The sequence below is a fragment of the Sceloporus undulatus genome, chromosome 4 (genome assembly GCF_019175285.1).
Source record: "Sceloporus undulatus isolate JIND9_A2432 ecotype Alabama chromosome 4, SceUnd_v1.1, whole genome shotgun sequence".
In the NCBI taxonomy this organism is placed as follows: domain Eukaryota; kingdom Metazoa; phylum Chordata; class Lepidosauria; order Squamata; family Phrynosomatidae; genus Sceloporus; species Sceloporus undulatus.
The window spans coordinates 98,797,130-98,809,599 of record NC_056525.1 but is presented as its reverse complement, the minus strand read 5'-3'; the positions used below and the strand labels follow the sequence as shown (position 1 = coordinate 98,809,599).

At 36.7% G+C, this 12,470-nt stretch overlaps 1 long non-coding RNA gene across 2 annotated transcripts in view; it reads right to left on the bottom strand.

Moving 5' to 3' along the window:
- Positions 1-766: 766 nt before the first annotated feature.
- LOC121928911 overlaps positions 767-12,470 on the bottom strand; it is a 180,472-nt gene continuing 168,768 nt past the window's right edge. Inside the window, exon 5 of one of the 2 annotated variants that reach the window (XR_006103595.1) lies at positions 767-1,548. This is a non-coding gene — a long non-coding RNA (uncharacterized LOC121928911). Of the gene's footprint in view, positions 1,549-11,778; positions 11,806-12,470 lie in introns of those variants that run through there. The other variant, XR_006103596.1, reaches the window with a different exon arrangement.

Genomic DNA, 12,470 nt, shown 5'->3' with positions numbered 1-12,470 from the left:
CCTCATGTAACTACAGTCAATGCACAGCTCTACTGTGCATTTCATTTAAATCATTTCTGTAACAAGTAAATATTTTGTTTTGGAAGTGTGCTATATAACTGTTTATAATTTTCTTTTAAAGATCAACAAATCTTACAGTTTGAAGCTTGATAATTCTCAATTAGATTCTGTCTAGAGTACACAATATTTGTACAGTCTTTTTATTTTAAAATGAAGCCCCAAATGATTAATAACTCTTACTTTTTTATATTCCACTCCATATGGCTTCCCAAACAGGTAGGTGTGTGTAATAAAGCAATATCAAGTCTCGTCTCTTGCTGATCTATCTAAATTTACATGCCTCTAAATCTTTTTTATTGCTCTTGACAATATGTTGTTCCGTACTTTTATATCTGAACTTATATTGCTTGTAGTATGTGGTTATCATTACAAGCTTGAATTGCTCTAAAAAGATGTATCTGTTTATCTAGATCATATACATTTTGGTGATAGTTTCCATTGCTTCTTTTAAAAAAACAACACATTCATATTCTCTTTATTTATTCACATGAAAACAACTGTCTGCCACCATTTCATGACCCATAATAAGGTAAGAAAACAGAAGTGGCTTATTTGTGGCCTAAGCAACAAGGGGCAATTTTACAAATTGGCTTGCTAAATGAAGTCACTTTCTTACTGCTCACTCTGAGGACCTCATTTGTAACAGAAAGCCAAATAAGCACCTGTGCTCCAGCAAGGGTGGCCCACACACATCATAACATTTGGTGAGAAAAGGCCCTCCACAGAGAAGAAATCTCACATACAAATCTTCTCAAATAATTTATTATGGCATATGGCTAGCACAGAAATTACATTGCATTGCATCCATCGGAAACATCATATTCTAGCATTTCGTATGACATACAAATCATGAACCACATTCTTATATGGCACACATCCCTCCAAAGAGATAGTCCAGGCCATTGCTTGGTGGTAAACTGTTGGTTTTTGTGGGTGTAAGGAGGACCAGAAACAAATGCAATAAAGAGAAAGTATATATTAATAGAAACTACATGACTGGTAGATAGTCATGCCAGCTGTGACTACATTACTAAGATAAAGATGGCAAGAAGATGAACAAGATGAACAAGAGAGACCTGAAGTCAATTTGAAGTACTTAGACTTCATATAAAGTGATAAAGACAAGGAACAAAAAGTTCAGACAAGACAAAAAAGAAACATGCAGGAAATACAGTACTTTACTATCCAGGGTTTCAATTACTGCTCAGCCATAGAAACCATGGTGACCTAGGGCAAGTCACACTCTCTCAGTCTAAGAGGAAGGGAAAGGCAACCTCCTTCGGAACCAACCTTACCAAGAAAATTCCATGATAGATTTATCTCAGTGTTTCCATAAGTTAGAAATGACTTGAAGGCACATAACAACAAATCCCTTGAAGGCATATTATTGCTTATACAAGTGTAGTTGCATTTTTCTACGTTCAACACAAAACACATGTTCTTCTTATGGCCATTCCCAGTTTCCATCTTCTGTATCTTTGGAGGGATCTGGGGGAGAAAAAAACTCATTTAAAGTTTAGAGATTTGTTGTGTATCAACCCAGAGGTTGGGAAGCTATTATTAGAAGTAATGAGTTACAGTTTGATTTTCAAGGGTGCCCATTCTTGGTTAATTTTAAAGTCCACTATTGAAATAATTCTTTACTCTTATTACTGAAAAGTAATTGAAAATACATTATACTGTAGCTACCTAGTGCCAAAAATGCTACAAGCTGCTGGTACAAGAAAAATGTAGATAGTGAATGCACCTCATAACTATAAAAGTAATTGAACCAGTTACCTTTGTATTGCAAGAAAAAGTCCACTTATCCTTATTACAGTTACATGTTAATAGTTATAGCTTGATTATTGGTGGAAGTAATTAATTATAAGTAGCTCTTTCTTTGGAGCCATGTAGGGTTGTGGTCTTAGTGATGGGTTAGGACCCTGGTAGACCATGGTCTGAATGCCTACTCTCTCATGGAAACTTACTGGATGACTTTGGTCAAGTCATACACCCTCTGTCTCAGAGGAAGGCAATGGCAAACCCCTCTGAACAAATGTTCTGCAGAAAATCCCATGAAAGGTTCACCTTAGTGTTAACATAAGTTGGAAACTACTTGAAGGCACACAACAACAACAATACTCATTATTTGTAACTGCTTAATTCCAAGACTAAGAATGTGAACAAATAAAAGCAGAAAAGTGTTGAAACCAGTACATGAGAAAAGGATCTAGGGATCTTAGTAGACCACAAGCTGAAATGAGTCAACTGAGTGATATGGCAACCAAAAACACCAATGCAGTACTTGGCTACATCAACAGCAATGCAGTTGAAAGTCTGGTCAAGTGAAATAGTAGTATCATTTTATTCTGCTTTGGTCAGATGGTCCCTGGAATGCTATGTTCGTTTCTGGGCACTGAAGTTCAAGAAGGATATTGACAAATTGCAATATGTCCAGAGAAGGGTGATCAAAATGATAAATGATCTGGAAAAAAGCCCTATGAGGAATAACTTAGAGAAATGTGTATATTTAGCTTAGAGAAAAGAAGGCCAGGAGCTGTCATGATAGCCATCTTTAAATATCTCAAGTGATGTCAAATAGAAGATGGAACAAATTTGTTTTCTGCTGCTTCTGAAACTAGTGCATAAACCAATGGATTCAAATGACAAAAAAAAGTTTTCACCTAAACATTAGGAATATCAGTTTCACTGGAGCTCTACAGATGCCCCTAAGGGGCAGCAAGATACGCCTCTTTACTGACTGGATTGGGGCCACAGCAACCTCATGCCACAGCCCCGATCCGGCCTTTGCAGTGTGCAAAACAGACCTACAAAAAGCGGCTCCTTTTTGTGCCCACCAAAGGGCACCACAGCCATGTGCAGAGCAGCTCTGTGACACCCCTTTGGTGTTGCGTCATCTGGATGCAGCACTGGAGGTGCGCCATGATGCCATGCACCATCTGAAGTGGCATGCAGCATCATGACACCCTGGGGGTGGAGTCAGGGCATGCATTGACAGGATACTGTGCCCCAACTCACCCACAGACCAGCCTTTCTGGCCAGTCTGTTTGGGGCACTGTAAGAACTGTAAAAAAGTGGAATAGACTGTTTTGAAGTTTATTGATAGTTGAATTCTATTTTTAATTGTTGTAGGTAGTAAACTTTTTAGCTGTATCTATTTTAATCCTTGCAAACTGCCTGAGTCCCAGAAAAAGTGGGATATCAACATCATCATCATCAACAACAACAACAGCAGCAGCAGCAACATTTAATTATTCACAACAGAATCCTAAACATCCCAAGCCAAGGTCCTGGATTGCATGAACGGACTGCAAAGTTTGGCCAGGTATGACCGTGCTTCCTTTCCCTCTTCACATGCTTCATTTACCTATCTGCCACCAGGGCATCTCTTCCCCCAGTCATTTAGTGACAGGGGATAGCCAGGCAATGGCTCGCTATGTTAGGATGATGTAATTTTCTCAAACATCCAGGAAACCGACAAAAGACCCAGAGAGATGACTGCTTCCTGTGAGCAGAGATTTATTATGTATTCAATAAATATCTTTCATTCAAACATCAATAAGAATAAAAATCTGTCAGAGTGGTCCTTTTTAAGCTACCTGATGTGGGTGACTGTGAGATACCAGGAACTGGTACCTTATTTGTGCTCATTGGCTACAACTGTTTCTCTCTTGGAAATGCTTCAGGGCCCAGGTGCTGCTGACTACGGGAGCAGAACTGGTCCATGGACCACCACTTTGAGTAGCAATGTCTTAGAGCACAACTGTAGGCATGAAGTAAATTATTGCAGGGATGGACAATTCTGAAGGCTGGAGGGCCATTTCCAGCTCCTCTGTACTTGGTAAACTACATTGGCATGCTCAATGGCCATTCAAAGTGATGTTTCAGGAAAGTAAAAGTCAATGTTAGTCACTATCCAAGGTATTTTATTTTTTTAAAGAAAACATTTTGGAGTGGGGTGATGCTGAAATCCAGCATAGATAGATAGATAGATAGATAGATAGATAGATAGATAGATAGAGCGCTAATTCCCCATTCCCTGTGGTGGGGCTTTTTCAAGGTCTCTACATGGTTCAAGGACTTCACAAGTTCTGCTCTTCTTCTTCTAATGTGTTGAACATGGAATTGTGCTACCCATGTCATCATGTTACTTTTTTCTTTCACCTTCCCAAGAATGCCTTCATTTAACTAAAATAACCATGAAGTGACTGTTGAGTTCATTGCAGCCTTTCACGAGAAGACATTTTTGAAAAGGCATAACTCAGGCTTCTGAGTTACCAGTTTGTTCCCACAGACAATAGCAGCATAAAGTCCTTAGGGGAGTTATCAACCTACTTTTCCTTGGACCATATTTGAACATTACTTTTTGGAACTATTACAGTTTCTCTTTTTCACTTTTCTCTGACAATTTATTTCCCCTTTGTGAAGTGTTTCCTACTCTGTGACAAATGTTGAAACATGCTGGAAAAGGCCTTCATCAAAGAGCTAAAGGGTTGCTATTTTTAGCTTTCCTTTTCAGATTTTTCTCCCCATAAAAAGATACAATTTTGTATGCTGTCCTAAATTTTAATGAGCAGCTTTACTGATAATCATGGTGCATCTATATTTATAGAACCATCATAAATGTGGAACTGTATTTTTACATATGCTAGTACCCCATAAGTATGAATTTGGTGAGTTAATTTGTCTAGTACAGTAACAGAAATATGAGAACTTCTAGCAACCCCCGCCAACACACAATATTCTATTGGGATGTAAAATTAGACCCAACCAAAATATTTATGGTTAAATCTAGATTTTTTGTTCCATTTCCTCTTCCCCGAAATACAAGGGTAAACCTGATCTGATGCATACATCTTCAAAGATAATCTGAAATCCCACTGAAGCTATGTAATATATGATGATAGACAATCCCAGCTTTAAAAAGGAATAAGAATACACAATAGCATAAAGAAATAGTTATATACAACTTATTTCTAGGTGATGACTAAACTTTAAACTCGGGTTGGTAAGAATTTTCTGTCCATGGTCACAATCCTTTTGAGTAATCTAATGGGATCTACATGCTACTGGTGAACAATCCTACTTTCTCTTACTTTCTATCTATACCTTTGTCTTTTCCCTCTTTCTCCTCCCAGGAGAAGAAGAGGTTGTCATAGGTTTGAAGTGGCAAAGCCTAAAGTGATCCCTTACAAAGAGCTTTTGAAATTAAGTCAAGGGTCTCATCAAATTAGTCTAAAAGCCTCATGATATCCTAGGGCTGCAGCTCATCCAAGCTTTAATTCTTAGAAGCCTGAGGGTCATTTGCATGTTATCTTTTGTACTTGGAAATTGGTGGGTTCTTTTTGTTTTTGATTGTTATTGTTATATTTATTTGTATCCCACTTTTTTCTCAGAACTGGGACTCAATGAGCTTTACAATATTAAACACACACACACACACACACTACAATTAAAAACATAGAAAATAGGTTCGTTAAAAAGGAATTAAATTATTACAGTGTTAAAATAGCTATTAAAATAGATAGCTATTAAAATAATAAAATGCATTTTAAAAACATAAAACTATAAAGTATGTGTACAATTTGTGATCTTTACAAGCAAAACTCTTGAAGACTCATGTCTAGTCTGAAGTTGTATTTTTAAATGATATTCTCACTGAATTTGTGAACTGAATTTGCTAAATTTACTAGGTACATTTTACCCAGAAAACCAGGATCTTTTCAAGCTATGAAACAGAACGCAGAATTTTGTGGCCTCTCAACACTTGAATTACTATCCCAGGTCTCAGTGATTGCTGTCTCTCTTCAGTATCTCTGCCACTTCATTTTTTTTCTTGAAGAAAACATTTTCTTGTAACATTTTCTAGTAACATCTTGTAAAGATGTGCAAATTCTGAATTTTGTGTACATATACAATACACTGCAACATATGGCTAATCAATAATTGGGAAACTTTTTTTACACGTGGGGCTGAAATAGACAGGCAGTAAGCACCGCCTTCCTGGTGGCATGGCAGTGTGGCATTCAGACAGCTCATGCCCCTATGCTGCCAGGAAGCCACATGGCTGACCACATGTGCACCAGCATCATAGGGTTCCAGCAGCACAGCATTTACAGTGGAGGAAAAGATACCTCAAAAAGGAGTGAGGTCGTGGTGTGTGGTTGCCGCAGCAAGCACCCAGCTCTTTCGGTGGTGGCATCATGCCACCCCTTTGGGCTGGTCTGTTTTGGCTTATACTCTATGTGTCTCAGTGATCTTTCAAACCTTGCTAATAAATGTTTAGGACTGAATCTGTCTGAATAAACCCAATCCAATTTAAGATTCAGAGACGTCACCAGCCCCAAACACACCCATATTACAGGATATTCTTTTCAATTTGCAAATTCTAATTGTTTTTGAACTGGAATTCTTTCTCAGCGTAGAATCATAAGCCTACTCAAATTAACAGAACAACCTTATGCCTGTCTCCACAGAAATAGGTCTATTTAATGAGTTTAATGGCATTTACTTGCAAGTAAATGCATTAAATATATAATATAAAAACATTATAATTTCACCCTTGAGATAATGGGAACCCACCCATCAAATACATTAAAAAGTTCTTGGCTATGAGAATTATTGCATTATAAGCTCCTGTCATAAAAGTTTTATTCTGTGAGCCATAAAACACCCTGCAAGTTAATGTTATGCATCTGATTAATGCTTCATTAAAAACAAAACAAACCTAACATGATTGAGTGAAGGAACAAATTGACAATCTACACAGAATATTTTTGGGTGCGTTTCTTAGACCATTTATGTATTGAGAAGAACTATATGAATATGAATACAGAGAGAGAGGGGAAGGAGGGAGGGAAAGACAATGAAGATCAAGCCAGGAGCAGTCTTGAATCAGTTTTGCTTGGAATCGCCTAAGGCTGAACACCAGGGACATGAAACAAACTTTTCTTATCACATTTCCCCAAACCTAATGATTTACATGGACAATGAAAGTGCCAGCGCCAGCTGCACTTTAAGAAAGCACCACATGCCTTGATGAGCTCCAGGAAAATGGAGAAAAGCCCAGTTCAAGCTGGAGGTGTCAACCTCCTCTCGCCAGCTGGGTGACACAAAGCTCAAAGTGATGAGGTGCTAATTAGAGGCCGATGAGCAGAATCTTGGAGTGGAAACTTGTCCAAATACCCTCTGTCTGTTCTGAATTGCAGGCTTATAAGCCGTCTCTTATCTCCCACTACAGAGACCTGACAGAGACACAGAAAATTAGTGTGAATCCATGTATCTTCATATATTACTTTTTAAGCTGTTTGGGGTTCCCCTGTCTTATCTTTTGAAATTACTATAAACTTGCTGTGTGTGATATATCAGTCTTGCCACAGGGCTTTCCACTGGCATATGATAGAAAGAGAGCCTGTTTAACAGAATGCAAAATGAGGGGGTTGAATTGTGACAGTGTGAAAATGGAAAGGGCGATCATTTCTATAGGGCCCCTATGGACATGTCCTGCTGTAGAAACTTCTGAATTGTTCTAACAAGTATATTCTACTATGACACAGAAAATATATATTCTCACTTAATATTATCAGACATAATATCAGTTGCTATGGCCTGCATGAATTTGCCAGCTGTTTTTTTTTTTAAGCAAAAACAAAATATGTCATGTTCCAAATATTTCTATACATGCTCCTCTGGGAAGGAGCTCCAGTTTAAACAAGGGGATTGATGTGAAATCTTGTGTAGGACAGTGCTGTGTGATAACTGTAGTTGTGTCAATCAAATATAAGACTGACCTTTCAGTAAAAATCCCACTGAAACAGCAGGCAGTAGGCATGGATTTCCACACTATTTAATGTTGAAACCATAGCTAATATGATGCTAATTGGTCTCAACCAAAATGTATTATTGTTGTGTGCCTTCAAGTCATTCTGACTTATGGTGACCTTAAGGCAAACTTATAATGGGGTTTTCTTTGCAAAATTGTTCAGAGCAGTTTTGTCATTGCCTTTCTCAGGGGCTGAGGGAGTGGGACATTCCACATTGAATTAGTGGCCAAGTGAGGAGTTGAACCTTGCTTTTCCTGAGTCCTTGTTCAACACTCTGACCACTATACCACACTGACTCTCCAAAGCAGACCAGTTGACTTGCTTGTTCCATGATCAGCCAAAATGTAGATTATTCCATTGATTCAATGAGTCTCATCCTCTTGGGACTAGAAGTCAATATGTTTCCTGTGAGTTCTTCATAACACAATCAACAACAAACATAATACTTAATACTTTGCCACTACAATGCACCAGATCTCTAGACAACCAAGACAAAGTTATTGTGGACTATCAAGACAAGGCTATTGAGGTTCCCATCAACAGGAATAACCCACTAGTGTGTGAACAGTACAGACTAAGAATGGTAAAGATGTGACAACAGGATTGTGACTAGTGAAGTGGACCAGATAGAGTTACCATCTTATCTTATGCGCCAAGCCCCAGAAAATCAAAACAAAAACACCCATTCACAAGGATGAATTATTTGGAAATTTTGTATGATCTAATAGCACAAGTTTTGGTATAACAATGATCTAATATTAATATTAATACAATATTCTAATAGTAATCTAATATGAGATCAATATTAATCTAATATTGATCTAATATTAATTAATACAATCATTTAATACTATTAGTATGATCTAATAATACAATGAAATATTTTGATTTGATTTGATTCCTTTAATGAGTGATGTTTCAATTTCGTATTAGTTTAATGCTATTTTACTGTGCACATTTGTATGTTTTCATAGAATCATAGAATCATAGAACCGCAAGGGCCATCCAGTCCAACCCCCTGCCATGCAGGAATCCAAATCAAATCATCTCAGACAGATGGCCATCTAGCCCCTGTTTAAAGATCTCCAAGGAAGGAGACTCCACTACACTCCGAGGGAGTTTGTTCCACTGTCGGACAGCCCTTACTGTCAGGAAGTTCTTCCTAATGTTGAGGTGGAATCTCTTTTCCTGCAGCTTGCATCCACTGCTCCGGTTCCTAGTCTCTGGAGCAGCAGAAAACAAGTCAGCTCCCTCCTCAGTATGGCATCCCTTCAAGTATTTAAACAGGGCTATCATATCACCTCTTCACCTTCTCTTCTCCAGGCTAAACATCCCCAGCTCCTTAAGTCGTTCCTCATAGGACATGGTTTCTAGACCTTTCACCATTTTACTTGCCCTCCTTTGGACACGTTCCAGTTTTTCAACATCCTTTTTGAATTGTGGTGCCCAGAACTGGACACAATATTCCAGATGGGGCCTGACCAAAGCAGAATAGAGTAGCACTATTACTTCCCTTGATCTAGATATGATACTCTTACTGATGCAGCCTAAAATTGCATTGGCCTTTTTAGCTGCCGCATCAGTTATACTATTTTAATTTGTAAGCCACTTTATGTCCAAATTTTGGAAAAAGGTGGTATTATTTGGAAAATAATAAACTGTGTTCCCTTGAAATCATTTTTGACTGGTCCTTCTTTGATGGATCTTCCCTGTTTATTGGCTTTCTGACTGTATTTTGAAATAAAATTTTTTTGAGGGGAAACCCCCCCACCACCACCACCACCACATCTTCATCTTCTATTTTAAAGTTTAACACTTGTGTGGAAGACTTTACTACTAGTATCTGAGATCCCTTGAATAGATTCTTTATCTAATATACTGAAAGGAATTTAGAATTTGTTTATCAGCCATCCATCCATCACCCTCTATGTAGGGTCCCACCTGGATTTGTTGACAGTCTTATGTTAGATGTTCCCATGCTATACTTTCCTTGGTTGTAATCTGAGTATATTAAAATCTGAAATGTATGAATTACAGACCTTTGTGTGTCAACTGAAAAGAGAAAAATGCTAGCTTGATGAAAACTTGGCATAAATTAGTCACACAACACATTCAGAAATGCAGCCTTATCTCTAAAGAGCACACAAGATCTGCATAAAAATCAGACGTAGTTATTTTTTTCATCTGAAGAGTATTAGATTTAGTCTCTCATATTTTAAATAATACCACATACCAAAATATGAAATATGCTTTCTAGCATATTTGTAATTTTATTCAAAGTAAACATGCTTTTCCATATGTTTTTCTCTCAGCGTCTGTAGTGTTGGCGAAGATTAATTGTTATCTCTGAAGAAGAAAAATCTTGTATCTTTTGAAAAATGTTAGACTAACTCTCCAGTATAATGATGTTCATCTGATTCTCCCTCCTTCTCTTTGATTAGGCTTGTATAATTCTGTATTATCTTGGTAGCTTTCATGTGACCAAATTTGAATGATCAAATATGGTACAATAGATTTATAATCCCAATTTGGAACAAAACAAATCACTTGTTAAAAAAAATAAATCTTTAGTACTAGCATCTTAGGACATGTTAGCTATAATTATTCCACAGAACACATAGTTCTTTCTAAATATTTACAGCTAATTATCAATTACTGGTCAGCTCTCTGTGATTGTTTCCCAGTGGCTTTGCATAAGAAAGTTTGGACAATTTTGTCTTGGCAATAAGTCGTTATACCATTTCTTTATGATATATAGATGGATGAATGGATGAATAGGTAGTAAATGACAGAGAGACAAACAGAGACCAGTCATTCAAATGAATCGATTGCCAAATTAATTGCACAGGATGAAATGTGATGCATAGGTACTGGAAGACGGGGAACTAGTAAACTCTGTGTAGTTTTATACATAACTAAAATAAATATGTACGTCTGGCATTTATATAATACACATTCTTCCCAGTAAGAGAACGTGCAATGAATCTTTAGACTTTGGTGAATGTTCATATGAGTGCCATGTACATGGAGGGCACTATATAAATAAATGATGATGACAACAACAAATTCAGAATCTCAGATAAATTTTGTCAATGCTCACCGACTTCTGCGTTTTTCATTACCTTTCAACCACAGCCATGAATCACACCCGGTTGGCAGTCAATATATCACGGGACATCTCTGATTTTCTAGACATTCACACCATTTATCTGGGATTGTTAAGATTTATGTTTGAATGTCATCAAGATTTTGAGATTCAATGAAATTTATATCATCCTGTTCCATACTGGAATAGTTTGACTAGTTGTAATGCTAAATTTCTTAGTGGAAACTTTGGAATTGTCTTTTACCCAAACCTTTCTCACGGAACTGTTCTTGCAATTAATTTTTTAAAATGCTTTTCTTCTAAGCACTTTGAAGGAAGGCAGGGTAGAATGAGGATATAAATGAAAGAGTCCTGGATACATATATGCATGTAAGTATGAATGAATAGCAGTTAGTGAATGAAAATGAACCATCGTGATCTAAAACAGAAATGTGGAAGTCGAGGAAAAGAAAAATTGTGGAAACCGAATTGAATATTTCATAACATTTTTACCATGGTATTTATTTTATATCATAATTTAGAGACTGTAATGTTCTCTGTAAGAATAAATTTGATAAATTCTGGAAATATTATAAAAGGACACAACTAATATGACACACCAATTATTCCTCAGTAGCTTCAGCTTACTCAATTTCTATTGATATTGTTTTTGATCTTCTAAAAAAAACCTTGAAGATTTAAATTAAATGACTACCGATTACTCTAAAAAAATGTAAATTGTACTTTTGCTCAAATGAGTCCTGGAGTGATGGAAACACAAACCTGTATTTGAATTCCTAATGATTCTTCCTATTGTTGCATTGATGTTAGAACCTGTCAATCAGCAATGAAAAGTACTAATCACTCCCAGAAAATCCCAGCCTCATAGACAAAAGTAGCAGCGAGTGTACAATAATAATAATACCAATTGGTCATGGATAGAAAAGAAATCTCACTAGGGATCTAACTACACAATGGAATTTATTAAGTCCCTTTTGCTTGAGCCTAGTTCCACTTGCCTCCAGAAGACAGAGACTTTAATTTCAGAGTCAGCTAAAATCCATCGAGGTAACTTATATTTCAGAGCTGTTCGAATTGCTATGAAATCTCTTGGTTGTGAGAATGATGTTGCATTTCACCAATGTCAATGTTGCTGCTTATTTTCATTTCTTTGTCCACGCCTCCCCATTTAAAGAAAAAATGACATAACAATAGCAAGATCAGTGAAATTAAGGAAGCAATAGGAATGCTGAAGTTAACTAGGGACATGACAATAAGAGGAAGTGGAATTAAACTACAAGAAACAGTCATACAATATACATGTTATCAGTGGAAGTATTGTACAAAAATATAAAAATGAAGAAAACAGAAACACTTTAGATGTAGAAAGTTTATTTACTTTCAATACAGAAATGGCAAATAACAGGATGACAGGTATAATTGTTTATATATATATATATATATATATATATATATATATATATATATATATATATATA